We start from the raw sequence: 11706 nt of genomic DNA on the forward strand, positions 1-11706 counted from the left end.
TCAGGGCACCTTCAGTCTGCAGCACAGCCACAACAGGACTCAATAGATGGGATTCTCAGGAAAAAGAGACATTTCTTTTCCCACCTTGCTGCTTTCCCCACCTCAGGAATGTGAGACAAAAATGTAAGAGAGTTTGTTCCACTCCCTCTCTTCTGTCTAAGCTGCACATCGCCTTTTACAGGTCTTCATTCTTTCTTGCTGTTCCAGGTTTGGCATACAACATTTCCAGGCTATGTTTGCCAACCCCTTCAAACAGTCCTCAAGGATAAGGCTGGGCAACCTGCTCTGCTGAGCCCTGTGGTTTGGACAAGATAAAGGGGAGTTTATCATGCAGTCCCATGTGAGCAGTGAGGAGCAGGCTGCAAGGTTCTTCTGCCTTCAGTACTTGCCATAATACTTGGATTTTGGACTGAAGACAGACTCTTGCTGGAGGAGCAGGTGAAGCAGCTGCTCTATTATTTTAGTGTTCCCCATCTTCTGAGCTAGGAAGGCCTTAGCCCCAAGGATATCTAATCTCCCTTAAGAGGGTGCCACCAACTCTCCAACACACTAAACCACAGCTCCTACAAGTTCCCACGTGTACCTTATGACTGACAACCAGCTCCACCTGCTCTCTAGTCAGCACCAGGCACTGCCCATCAGGTTTTTCACCTCTTCTCCCACCCATGATAGAGTCCTCTATAAGCACAAGCATTTTGTGCAGTCACTGATGAAAGCTGATGGTTGTGGGTGGGAGGGTGACTAAGCATGAAAAAGACCCTTTCTCAGAGGCTCAGTGGCTTGGAAGAGTTTTCCTCAAGGGGAGAGAGCAGTACAAGCACAGGATTGTCCCTGTCAGCCAGATTGTTTGCCTTACCCCTGTCCAAGTGAGTGGGAGAGCACTGTCTGCTTGCGTTAAAGCGATTGCACTGTTGATAAGCTGCAAGCAAGCAGGCAGAGAGAGTTCACTTAGGGAAAAACAAAGCATGGCAGCACAGGAGAAGCTCTTTTAAAACCTATTTTACCTTTGATAATCACAGTAAGGTGGCCTTTGGTAAAAAATCCATACCTAATAAAAAAGTTTAACAAGTCCAAAGAGATATCCAGAGTTGCCAGGATCAGTTGGTGACAGCCTAAGATTTACCATCCCTCAGTATGCTAATTCACAATGTACCTGAGAGAAGAACATGAGGCAGAGCTCCACAGGCTTACAAAAGTGTGGCTGTGGGGAAAAAAAATATTTTAAGCTGCTGGTGGTAGCAGCCACTGTTTTTTTCAGTGAGAGAAAGAAGCCGTTCACCTCTTTTGGAAGAGGCAGTTGCAAAAAAAGAGTTGCTTGCCTCAGTCTTGCAATCACCCAGGCTGGTCAGCCTGAGTTTCCATGGTGTTTTCACCAGCAGTTTAAAGCAAATGGGAAGAGCAGTTTTGATAGAGTACAGAGGAAGGCAGACACAACAGATTAGGAAGCCAGAGAAATGTGTCCTGCAGGAAGCTTCTTGCACAACACAAAGCAAGCTAAGGCAGAGCTTTGGCTGTGGAGTATAGGCTAGGAGAGATACTTGGAGACTTGGGCAGCTGTGTTTAGGAAAATGTGGTTTTGAGAATGTTTCTTGTCATTAAAGGACACCCAAAGACAGACTTTGCTCCAGTTTCAATTACTTATCATTAAAAAAACCCTTCACTACTGAGCTAAGTAGCTCAGGTAGTTGCTGAAGCTAGCACTGGCTGCTGGAGGGGATTTGGGGAACACTGCCTCGCCATGAAGCAAACCCTCATGGAAGGGCTGGTAACACAAGTCTGTGAAGACAGAGCTGCCACACGTGCCCAGCATCTCCAAGCCCAGGGCACGCAGGATCACAAACACAAACCAAACCCATCAAACATTGAAAAGCAGTTTTAAAGTTTTCCTTTGAGCACCCCTAGCCCAGGCACTGCTGCTTCTAAACCCCTCTAAGGCCAGAGGCACACAGATGTTTGCAAGGGGTAGGCCCACTCTCTCCCCACTAAAAACCAGTCACAGCACAGCAAGCCCACAGCTTAGTCACACACATGTACAGATGCTGCTGCTGATTGCAGCTATCCCCAGGCAACTCAGAAATTGCCAGAGTCTGAGCAGTTCTGCTTTGCAGTCCCAGCAAGAGGCAGATGTAGCACCAGGAAGGAGACTGCCTAACCCCCCCACATCCAACACCTCCACCACACAGACAGACACACAAACTCACCTTTCAATCCTTCCTTCACAAGCTGCCTTATTGCCATAGCAACCACAATCCTAGGTCACGCAGCTAGGAAAAAAAATAACAAATACAGTGCAAATGAAGATACACTCTGTCACCAAACACTGCCTCAGTGGCAGAACCTCATTTTCATTAGAGACATAACTCTGGTTTTGCATAATTATACATACATTAATGCCCAACATGCCCATCGTCACTTAGAAGTAATGATCTCCGCTCTAAATAAAAAGCATTGCTCAAAACAGAGCAATTTTTTGGGAAAAAAAAATCAAAAGAAGGAAATAGGTCTAAAAAGCTCAAGTCCTACTTGCACAGCTTTTTCTTTTAATCCTGAGATTAACAGGAAGAAAAAAAAAATGCCGAGATTAAGTTAGCTCTCAAGTAGAAGCCTGGCATAAAGCATACAGAGAACTTTGCTACTTTCGTGACATGAGGAGTCAGAGTGACCAATTGAAGCATACCTGAAATTGAGACCCAGAGGATAGCATCTGATGGCCTTTCCTTGTGGTACTTGCAGTGAAAGCAGTGCAGGAGCATCATACTGAGAAGTGACATACCACTGTGAGTCACCCAGCACAGGTTTAGCTAGCACTAGAATTTACTACATAGCTTGAGGTCAGCATTTGCAAGAAGAGGCTTATTTACTCCGATAGCACAGCTACAAGAGAGAGCAGCCAAGCAACAGTCCCAGCTAAGAAAGAGACCCTTCCTCTACCTCCTCCTCAGTTTTTATTTGCTCCTACCCTGAGATTCCTTCATTACCCACTAATTGCAACTGCCCTGAGGCTAGTACCCCACACCCTTCTTTATTGTGAAGCTTCCAGCTGGAACTCATCTTCCAGCTGGAACTCATCTAAGTGATGGGAGGCCTTGGTGCTGATCAAACATCATCTTCACCAGTTCCACCTGCGCTGCAATGCCTGGAGGCTGAGTATTGTCACTTCAGGGAGGCTGGATGTGTAGAATATTTGATACCCCCACAGTGAGCTCTTGCATTGCACCTCTAAGGATGATCACCAAACCCTGACCTGCTGCATGCTGGGCTTGGTATTAAAATGAAAGTGGTATCCTTATGAGGTGTCTCTTCTCTAATTATACCACTACCCTAATCAGGGAGTACAGTGAGATGGTACTACTTGGGTTTGTCTCTGCAGAACCTTCTGTAATTCCCCACTTGCAGAAAAGGCAAAGACAAAAGGGAAAAGAGGGCTGGGCTTGAGGAAAGGGTTTCGGGCTGAAAAATGGGTGGAGGAAGGGAAATGAAGCATGTGGAAAGACAGAATGGAAAGACAGAAGAAGACATGGAGGGATGTCTGTCCTACATGATAACAGAAATCCCTCATGGCTGTCAATCTCCAGTTCCTCTTCTTGCACTGTCATTAGCACACAGCAAGAGAAAAAGAAGCTGAATGCAAAGCTCGGCTCTCGTGGAGAAGAAAGCTCCCTTCTCACCCTATTTCTGAAAGGAGAGGAATTCACAGCTTCTGTGTCCAAATACGTGTAACTCTGGCCAGGGTCTTGCTCCTCCTCCCCTTTGCAGCTGGGAGCCCTGGCAGATATGGACCGTCAGGAACTGTAGTGAGTCCAAGTGTGGCCCCTTCGCTGCATTCTGCAAACATCACCTGCCCGCATACCTGAGACCTGGAAGTCCACCTCTTCGTGATGAAAGGAGAAACAACATCTTGCTTCAGCTGCTGCTGGTCACAGGCAGATTAGCTATTTAAATAACAAGCATGCAATTGTCTCTCACTCGTGCTTGCTGTGTGTGTCCTTCCTTCTCAAGTGCTACCGCAGGATGAAAAGGTGCTTTTTAGAGAGATCAGATACAGTCTGGCAGAAGGTTTTGCTGGCCAGGAGTTATGAGCAAAACAGAGGCTTGAACCCACCTCTCCTACAAGCATTTTATCCTTCATTTTGTCCTTCAGGCTGGACCCTGGATGGGTAGCAAGTCAAAGAGTTGTGCATATGCATTTTGTAGCCCATGCTGGGGAAATGCAGCTCTTCTGTAGCTGTGCTGTATAAGTGACCTGCATACGTAAAGCAGTTCTGACCTGCCTGGACCACGTGTGCCAGGGAGGTCAGGGGCAGTGCACAACTCCGCTGCGGCTATGCCCAAGCTGTTTGCCCAGGGTTGCCTGCTGCCTACCAAGGCTACCCAGCCTCCTGCCTGCAGAGAGAGTGATGGCATGGCTAAAACCTCTGGAAAAAACAGGAAAGTTGTTCAAACGCTTCTGAGATCAGTTGTACTGGTGGGAATAAGACAGGCACTGAGATATGGTGGCTAAAACAGAAAGAGGATTCAACATCTCCTCTGAACTGGTGAAGAAACAAAAGCACCACTCCTCTGATTTCTTTGTTGTCTGTAATTACCCCTTCTGGGTGCCACAAAAAGTGGGTGGGCCACAAAACAGGGAAGCAAGGCTGGGACTTCAGGTGGAGGAGTCCAACTCTAGGTGTCTGGGCAAGACACCTATCACAGAATGCACTGGATTGAAAGGAACCTTCAAAGGTCATCTAGTCCAATCCCTTTGCAGCAAGCAAGGGCAACTACATCAGACTGCTGAGAGCCTCATCAAGCCTGACCTTGAATATCTCCAGGGATGAGGCCTCCACCATTTCCATGGGCAACCTGTTCCTGTATTCCACCACCCTTGTAGTAAAGAACTTCTTAATGTCCAATCTAAATCTACCCTGCTCTAGTTCAAAGACATTGCCTCTTGTCCTGTTGCTACATGACCTTGTAAAAACTCCCTCCTCAGCTTTGTTATAAACTACTTCAGCTGCTAGAAGGCCTCTATAAAATCTCACTGGAATCTTCTCTTCTCCAGGCTGGACAACCCAAACTCCCCCAGCCTGTCTTCACAGGAGCAGTGTTCCAGCCCTCTGATCATCTTTGTGGTCCTCCTCTGGACCCTCTCCATCAGGTCCATGTCCTTCTTGTGTTGAGGGCCCCAGAGCTGGACAGGGCAATCAGAGAATCATAGAAGGCAGTCAAGGTTGGAAGGGACTGGTTCCAAACCCCTGCCATGGGCAGGGACACCCTGCCCTACCCTAGATCAGGCTGGCCAGAGCCTCATCCAGCCTGGCCTTAAACACCGCCAGGGACAGGGCCTCAACCACCTCCCTGGGCAACCCATTCCAGGCTCTCACCATGCTCACGGTGAAGAACTTCCTCCTCACGTCCAGTCTGAATCTCCCCACTTCCAGCTGTGCTCCATCCCCCCCAGTCCTGTCACTAATCCAAGTGAAGTCTCTCCTGCAGGGCGGCAGAGCCACCTCTCTCCAGCTGCTGGCCACTCTCCTGATGCAGCCCAGGACGTGATTGGCCTCTAGGCCGCTAGCGCCCACTGCTGCCTGATGTTCAGCTTCTCCTCCACCAGTACCCCCAAATCCTTTCCTGCAGGGTGTTCTCTGTCAGACCACCCCTCCAGCCTGCTCTGATAACAGGGATTGTCCTGACCCAGGTGCCGGACCTTGCAGTTGGCTTTGCTGAGGCTCAGAAGGTTGATAAGCAATGTATGTGTGGCCATCAATGGCAGACTTGCCACAGGTGAAGTCGTCCCAGGCTACTTTAATTTCATGCCAGCCTGTACACAGGGAGCAGCTCAAAATCACACAAGAAAGCACAAGTCCCTGTGCAGCTGCTGGTTCTGTGAGTGGAGTCAAACCCAGGGCTCTGGATCCTGCTCCAGAGTGATCCCTCCAGGCCTTGTTTGAATTCCTGCTCTGTGATCTTTGTCACAGTATCACCAAGGTTGGAAGAGACCTCTCAGATCATCAAGTCCAACCCTTTAGCACAGAGCTCAAGGCTAGACCATGGCACCAAGTGCCACGTCCAACCTTGCCTTGAACTGCCCCAGGGACGGCGACTCCACCACCTCCCCGGGCAGCCCATTCCAGTGTCCAATCACTCTCTCAGGGAGGAACTTTCTCCTCACCTCCAGCCTAAATCTCCCCTGGCGCAGCCTGAGGCTGTGTCCTCTCGTTCTGGTGCTGGCCACCTGAGAGAAGAGAGCAACCTCCTCCTGGCCACAACCACCCCTCAGGTAGTTGTAGACAGCAATAAGGTCACCCCTGAGCCTCCTCTTCTCCAGGCTAACCAATCCCAGCTCCCTCAGCCTCTCCTCATAGGGCTGTGCTCAAGGCCTCTCCCCAGCCTCGTCACCCTTCTCTGGACACGCTCAAGCATCTCAATGTCCCTCCTAAACTGGGGGGCCCAGAACTGAACACAGCACTCAAGGTGTGGTCTAACCAGTGCAGAGTACAGGGGCAGAATGACCTCCCTGCTCCTGCTGACTACACCATTCCTGATGCAGGCCAGGATGCCACTGGCTCTCTTGGCCACCTGGGCACACTGCTGGCTCATGTTCAGGCGGGTATCAATCAGCACCCCCAGATCCCTCTCTGTCTGACTGCTCTCCAGCCACTCTGACCCCAGCCTGTATCTCTGCATGGGGTTGTTGTGGCCAAAGTGCAGCACCCTGCACTTGGAGCTATTGAACCCCATCCCATTGGACTCTGCCCATCTGTCCAGGCGGTCAAGGTCCTGTTGCAGACCCCTTCTGCCCTCCAGCTCAGTCACATCTGCCCCCATCTTGGTGTAATCTGCAAACTTGCTGATGACTGACTCCATGCCCTCATCCAGATCATCAATGAAGATGTTAAAGAGGATGGGGCCCAGCACTGATCCCTGAGGGACACCACTAGTGACAGCCACCAGCTGGATGTGGAGGCAAAGCCATCTCCTCCAGCTCAGGTAATTCCAACGGCCTGCTCTGGTGGGACCCATAGGCCACTGGTGGGACCCTAGGCCCTGGGGCTGGGCGTGCTGGCCCCATAGCAGCCTGCCTGGCAAACAGCTTTTCCTTTTGTGCTTGCAGGGATACAGCATTTTAAGGATTATTTGTGTCCAAGCAGGCAAAAATACAAAAATAGGTAGCAGAGAGGTGAAAAGGCCTGAGGCAAATTTAGGCTAAGGACGGAGAAAGGTAGTTAAGGGTCTGGAGGAGGTGAAGATCTGACTCTCGGCTTGAGACAAGGAAGATTCCCCCTGAGGGACCCCTGCAAGGTGCAGGTTTCTTTCCTTCAGCCTCACGCTCCCAACCACTGCGTTTTCCTGCTGTGTAACTACAGCAGGCATCAGCGCAGCAGCTAATGTGGCACTTTTGACATTTGAGGGAGGATTATCTCAGAGACGAGAGTATAAATCTGATTCATCATCAGAAGTCCAGAGGCAGCAAGCAGCTGCTGACACCCTGCTTCCTGCCTGCCCTGGGTCTCCCGGCAGGGGCCTCAGAGGGGCAGGACCCACAGGGTTGTTGCAGCGCCGGGCAGGTCCAAGTGTGAAGGGAGGGAGGGGAAGAGACAGCAGAGCTTATTGCGTTGTTTGCTTTGCACTGGTGATGATGCAGTGGTATCATTTTCATGCTAAATGCTAATTTTCTGCTTTGCTGGCCCCAGAATCGCCTACATTCATATCCTTCACTGCAGCAGCTAAAGGGCTGGGTGCTCGAGCTGAGGCACTTGTGATGAGCACGATTTTAATCGGTGTGCGCAGGAGAGAAGGAGGAATGTAAATGCCTTGCTGTTGCTGTGGGAACATGTGAGAGCAAATCTGGGCCCATAACGGGTAGGAGAGACACTACCCTAGCATGCAGCGTTGGCTGCAGCCCAGCTCTGGACCAAGGAGTGCAGGTTCACCATGTCTTCCACTTCTCTGGTCAGGAATTGCTGTACAACATCAGCAAAACATTGAAACAAGTCACCTGCTTCCCCTGCCTCCTGTTTCGACCCCATGATACCACCCTCCAACGTACCGTGCAGAGGTTCCTAATACTTTGCAGGCCAGGCTGAGCTTCATTGGCCTGTCCCTTCCTACAGGGAGCCAGGGCAGAGAGGGAGGGTCATGCTGCACATACAGCGTGCCTGTGGACAGAAGGAGGCAGGTACACAGGTTCCCTGTCATGAGATCACAGCTGAGGTGGCTCTGCACATGTGAGCAGGGGAACCCACCTGCAAAGCAAGAGTGACTATGGGAGCATGAGAATGAACACTGAACAAACACCGAGGGATTGTTAGAACACTTCATCTGACTTTTTTCTTTATTCAGTGTCAGTCTTTTTGTTGTTGGTTTCTTTCCTTCACTTTTTTTTTTTAAATGTTGTTTTCTTCCTGATTTATTTCCCATGCCTGTGCTTACTGTGACAGCAGAAACTAATCAGTAGCCACTGATGATTAACAGTCTCTCATGTGTCTCTACACTCAAGCTGTGTATGGGGCCAGGCTGTACAAATGTAGAAGGAATAGGCACACAAAGCAAATCTTTTATCCATGCCCCCCCATTTATATTGCACTAGACTCTTTCTTAGAAATATTTCTTATCTAGAGCATGTGTATTATTTCTGAGTGTAGATCATATCTTGAAACAAACCCTTCATATGGCTCAGTAAGGAGCTGGGAGAAGCAGATAAATGGGAACAGAAATTAACTGTGTGTTGTGAAGTCGTAATTGGATGGGGAAATGGACTTGTCCTCTTTCATTGTGATCATCCCAGTGATTATCAGATGCAGCCAAAGGTGGCAGGGGCAGTTTTAAAGGAAAGCCCACCTGTACTTCACAGCCAAAGCTGTGATAGCTTAAAAGCAAGGCTTCTACTTGCAGGGTAATACAATTGCCTGCCTCTGCATCGACCACTTACTTTAGGTGATTACATGATGCTTCTCTTCCTTATGTGAGTGAGCAGCTCTCTTCCAAGAGGGCACTTTGTAAAAGCAAAAGCTTGGATTAAAGATGTTTCAGCAAAAAAAAATGTATTATTTTCAGAGTGCCATCCACATGGCTCTTGGTATTGCCAATGATTTGCTTTGATGCATCTCAGCCCATATAGATGTTTCTGAGTGAAAGACAAGTGGCTGTCCTGCCTTCTTGTGCCTGAGATTGCCAGCCTCCTTTTTGGAGCAGCTATGCCAAGCTGCATAAACCAACAGTGCTGTTGTCTTAACAGCAGTTGTAAGAAAGATATGAAGAGGAAAGTTGTGATAGCAAGGCAATGACAGGTGTGATCAGCACAAACAGGTAACTTAGAGGGCTCTGGGCAACTTGATTTAGCTGAGAATGTCCCTGCTTATTGCAGAGGGGGTTGGACTACGTGGGGTACTGGTAGATAGTAGGCTGAACATGAGCCAGCAGTGTGCCCAGGTGGCCAGGAGAACCAATGCCATCCTGACCTGTATCAGGAACAGTGAGGCCAGTAGGACGAGGGAGGTTATTCTTCCCTTGTACTTAACACTGGTCAGGCCACACCTTGAGTACTGTGTCCAGTTCTGGGCTCTTTAACTCAAGAGAGATGTTGAGGTACTAAAACGTGTCCAGAGAAGGGTGATGAAGCTGGTGAGAGGCCTGGAACACAGCTCTGTGAGGAGGGGCTGAGGGAGCTGGGGGTGTTTAGCCTGCAGAAGAGGAGGCTCAGGGGTGACCTCATTGCTGTCTACAGCTACCTGAAGGGAGGCTGTAGCCAGGTGGGGGTTGGTCTCTTCTCCCAGGCAACCAGCAACAGAACAAGGGGACACAGCCTCCAGTTGTGGTGGGGGAGGTCTAGGCTGGATGTTAGGAGGAAGTTCCTCACAGAGAGAGTGATTGGCATTGGAATGGGCTGCCCAGGGAGGTGGTGGAGTCATCGTCCCTGGAGGTGTTCAAGAAACGACTGGATGAGGCACTCAGTGCCATGTTCTATTTGATTGGCTAGGGCTGGGTGCTAGGTTGGACTGGATGATGTTGGAGGTCTCTTCCAACCTGGTTGATTCCATGATTCTATGACCTTGGGAGGTCCCTTTCAACCCAGGCCATTCTGTGATTCTGTGAATTTCATCCAGGTTAAATAAGCTGAAGGAAAAGGAGAGGAAAAGCCAAAGCTTTGCACTGCACCAACCCTGCCCCAGCAACAACCAACCAAAACAAACTCCCCCACAACCAACCAACCCACCTAGACCCACAGCATCTTTCAAAGATTTCAGAAGTAATATAGATAAGTAAAACAGTGTTGGCCAGAGGGGTAAAGTGCTCTGGTCTCCAGGAAAGTCTCCTTGGAGAAACAGTGTCTGCTTGCTCTGTTACTCTGCTCCGTGGGCCACAAGTCAAAGAGAGAGCTGTGTCTGCTGACTTTGGTGACTACAGATAAATCCTCTAAAGAAAAAGATTTGTATTCCTCTCTGCCCACAATGCTGCACAGCAAAATGGGAGCAGGACCTGGAGCCTGTTCTGGTTTACATAGCAACAATCCAACTGCTAATGGGAGCAACTTCATGAGGTGCTGAGTCCTCCCTGCTCCTACTAATGCCATAAGCATGAATGATGCTCAGCAGCTTCGCTGACATGCAAAGCAACGCAGAGGATGCACCCAGCTATAGAGTTCATCTGTGTAATCCCATTGCTGGCATAAGGGAAAGGGCAGACTGCTGGTGGAGCAACAGCAGAGGCACACCACAAACTGGAGGCTGGGATGCTGTTTTTGGTGGAGCGTGAGAGCTCTTTCTTTCTAAATCGAGCACATCTGCTCTTCAAGTGGCCCAGAGGCATAAATATTGAATATCGTATTTCCAGCTCCTGCTCGAGGTCTGACAGGATCTTAGAAGAAATAAACAGGGGGCTTGGAAATAAGCAGAAGAAGGGAAAAGTGCTACAGAAGAAACACGTACGCCTAAATGAGATGGAAGAAATGAGTGATAACTCAAAGACAAGGAGACACTTGTTTCCTGCTGCAAGCCAGTCCCTTGCAAGCAACAAAAATAACATGGAAAAAAGCTGAGAAATAAGGCAGATCACACAAAATAAAGTATTCATGAAGAGCATGGAAGGGAATATTTGGCAAGTCAGATCACATGCAGATTGAGCTGGGTGGTGTACAACCAGGGGCCTGACTTTGCAACGTGCCAAGTGCTTCCTACAAGGAGTGCTGTGTGTTTTGTAGTGACGGTAGGCAGAAAATCAGCATGGTCTATTTTTTCTCTTCTCTGTGAGATTCCTGTGATGAGAACGAGCAAAGCAAAGCTGCTTACCTCCATGTCTTCCATAACAAACGTTAAGATTTGTGCTGCTTTGGCTAAAATCAAATCTCTGCTCTTGAGATGCTGCTACAGCTTTTGCTCTCGTTAAAGTGGGGGCACCAGGGCACATCTCCTGCAGCACCTCACAGGCACCTCGCTGCCTGAAGACCCATGTTCAGTGCCCTGAGGGATGGATGAGTTGCATGGTGTCTTGAGTCACCTGGGACCACTGTCCTGGTAGACCATAAATCCTGCCAGACCGGTTTGACGCTTGCTCTCCTCCTCCTGTTTGGGGTCCAAGAGTTGAGTTGATGAGCAGTTAAACAATGGAGGGTTTGGCCCCAGCAAAGCTTTGCTCTGAGGGCCAGGAGGAGCCAGCAACACGTATCAGGTGTCTTGTGCAGCCCCTCAACGTGCCTGAGGCACGAAGCTGAATTCATTGACCTAA

At 49.3% G+C, this 11706-nt stretch overlaps 1 protein-coding gene across 4 annotated transcripts in view; it reads right to left on the minus strand.

The window, feature by feature from the left end:
- The window catches only part of GRAP2 (GRB2 related adaptor protein 2), a 133286-nt gene extending 130281 nt beyond the window's left edge, over window positions 1-3005 (minus strand). For 2 of the 4 annotated variants that reach the window (XM_064155214.1, XM_064155210.1), the window contains exons 1-2: window positions 2678-3005; window positions 2202-2264 (exon numbers count right to left, since the gene is read on the minus strand). The gene's annotated coding sequence lies outside the window, so the exon portion shown is untranslated. The remainder of the gene's footprint in view (window positions 1-2201; window positions 2265-2677) is intronic. The other 2 variants (XM_064155211.1, XM_064155213.1) reach the window with 2 other exon arrangements.
- Window positions 3006-11706: the final 8701 nt, after the last annotated feature.

Source organism: Pogoniulus pusillus, chromosome 15 (assembly GCF_015220805.1).
Source record: "Pogoniulus pusillus isolate bPogPus1 chromosome 15, bPogPus1.pri, whole genome shotgun sequence".
NCBI lineage: Eukaryota > Metazoa > Chordata > Aves > Piciformes > Lybiidae > Pogoniulus > Pogoniulus pusillus.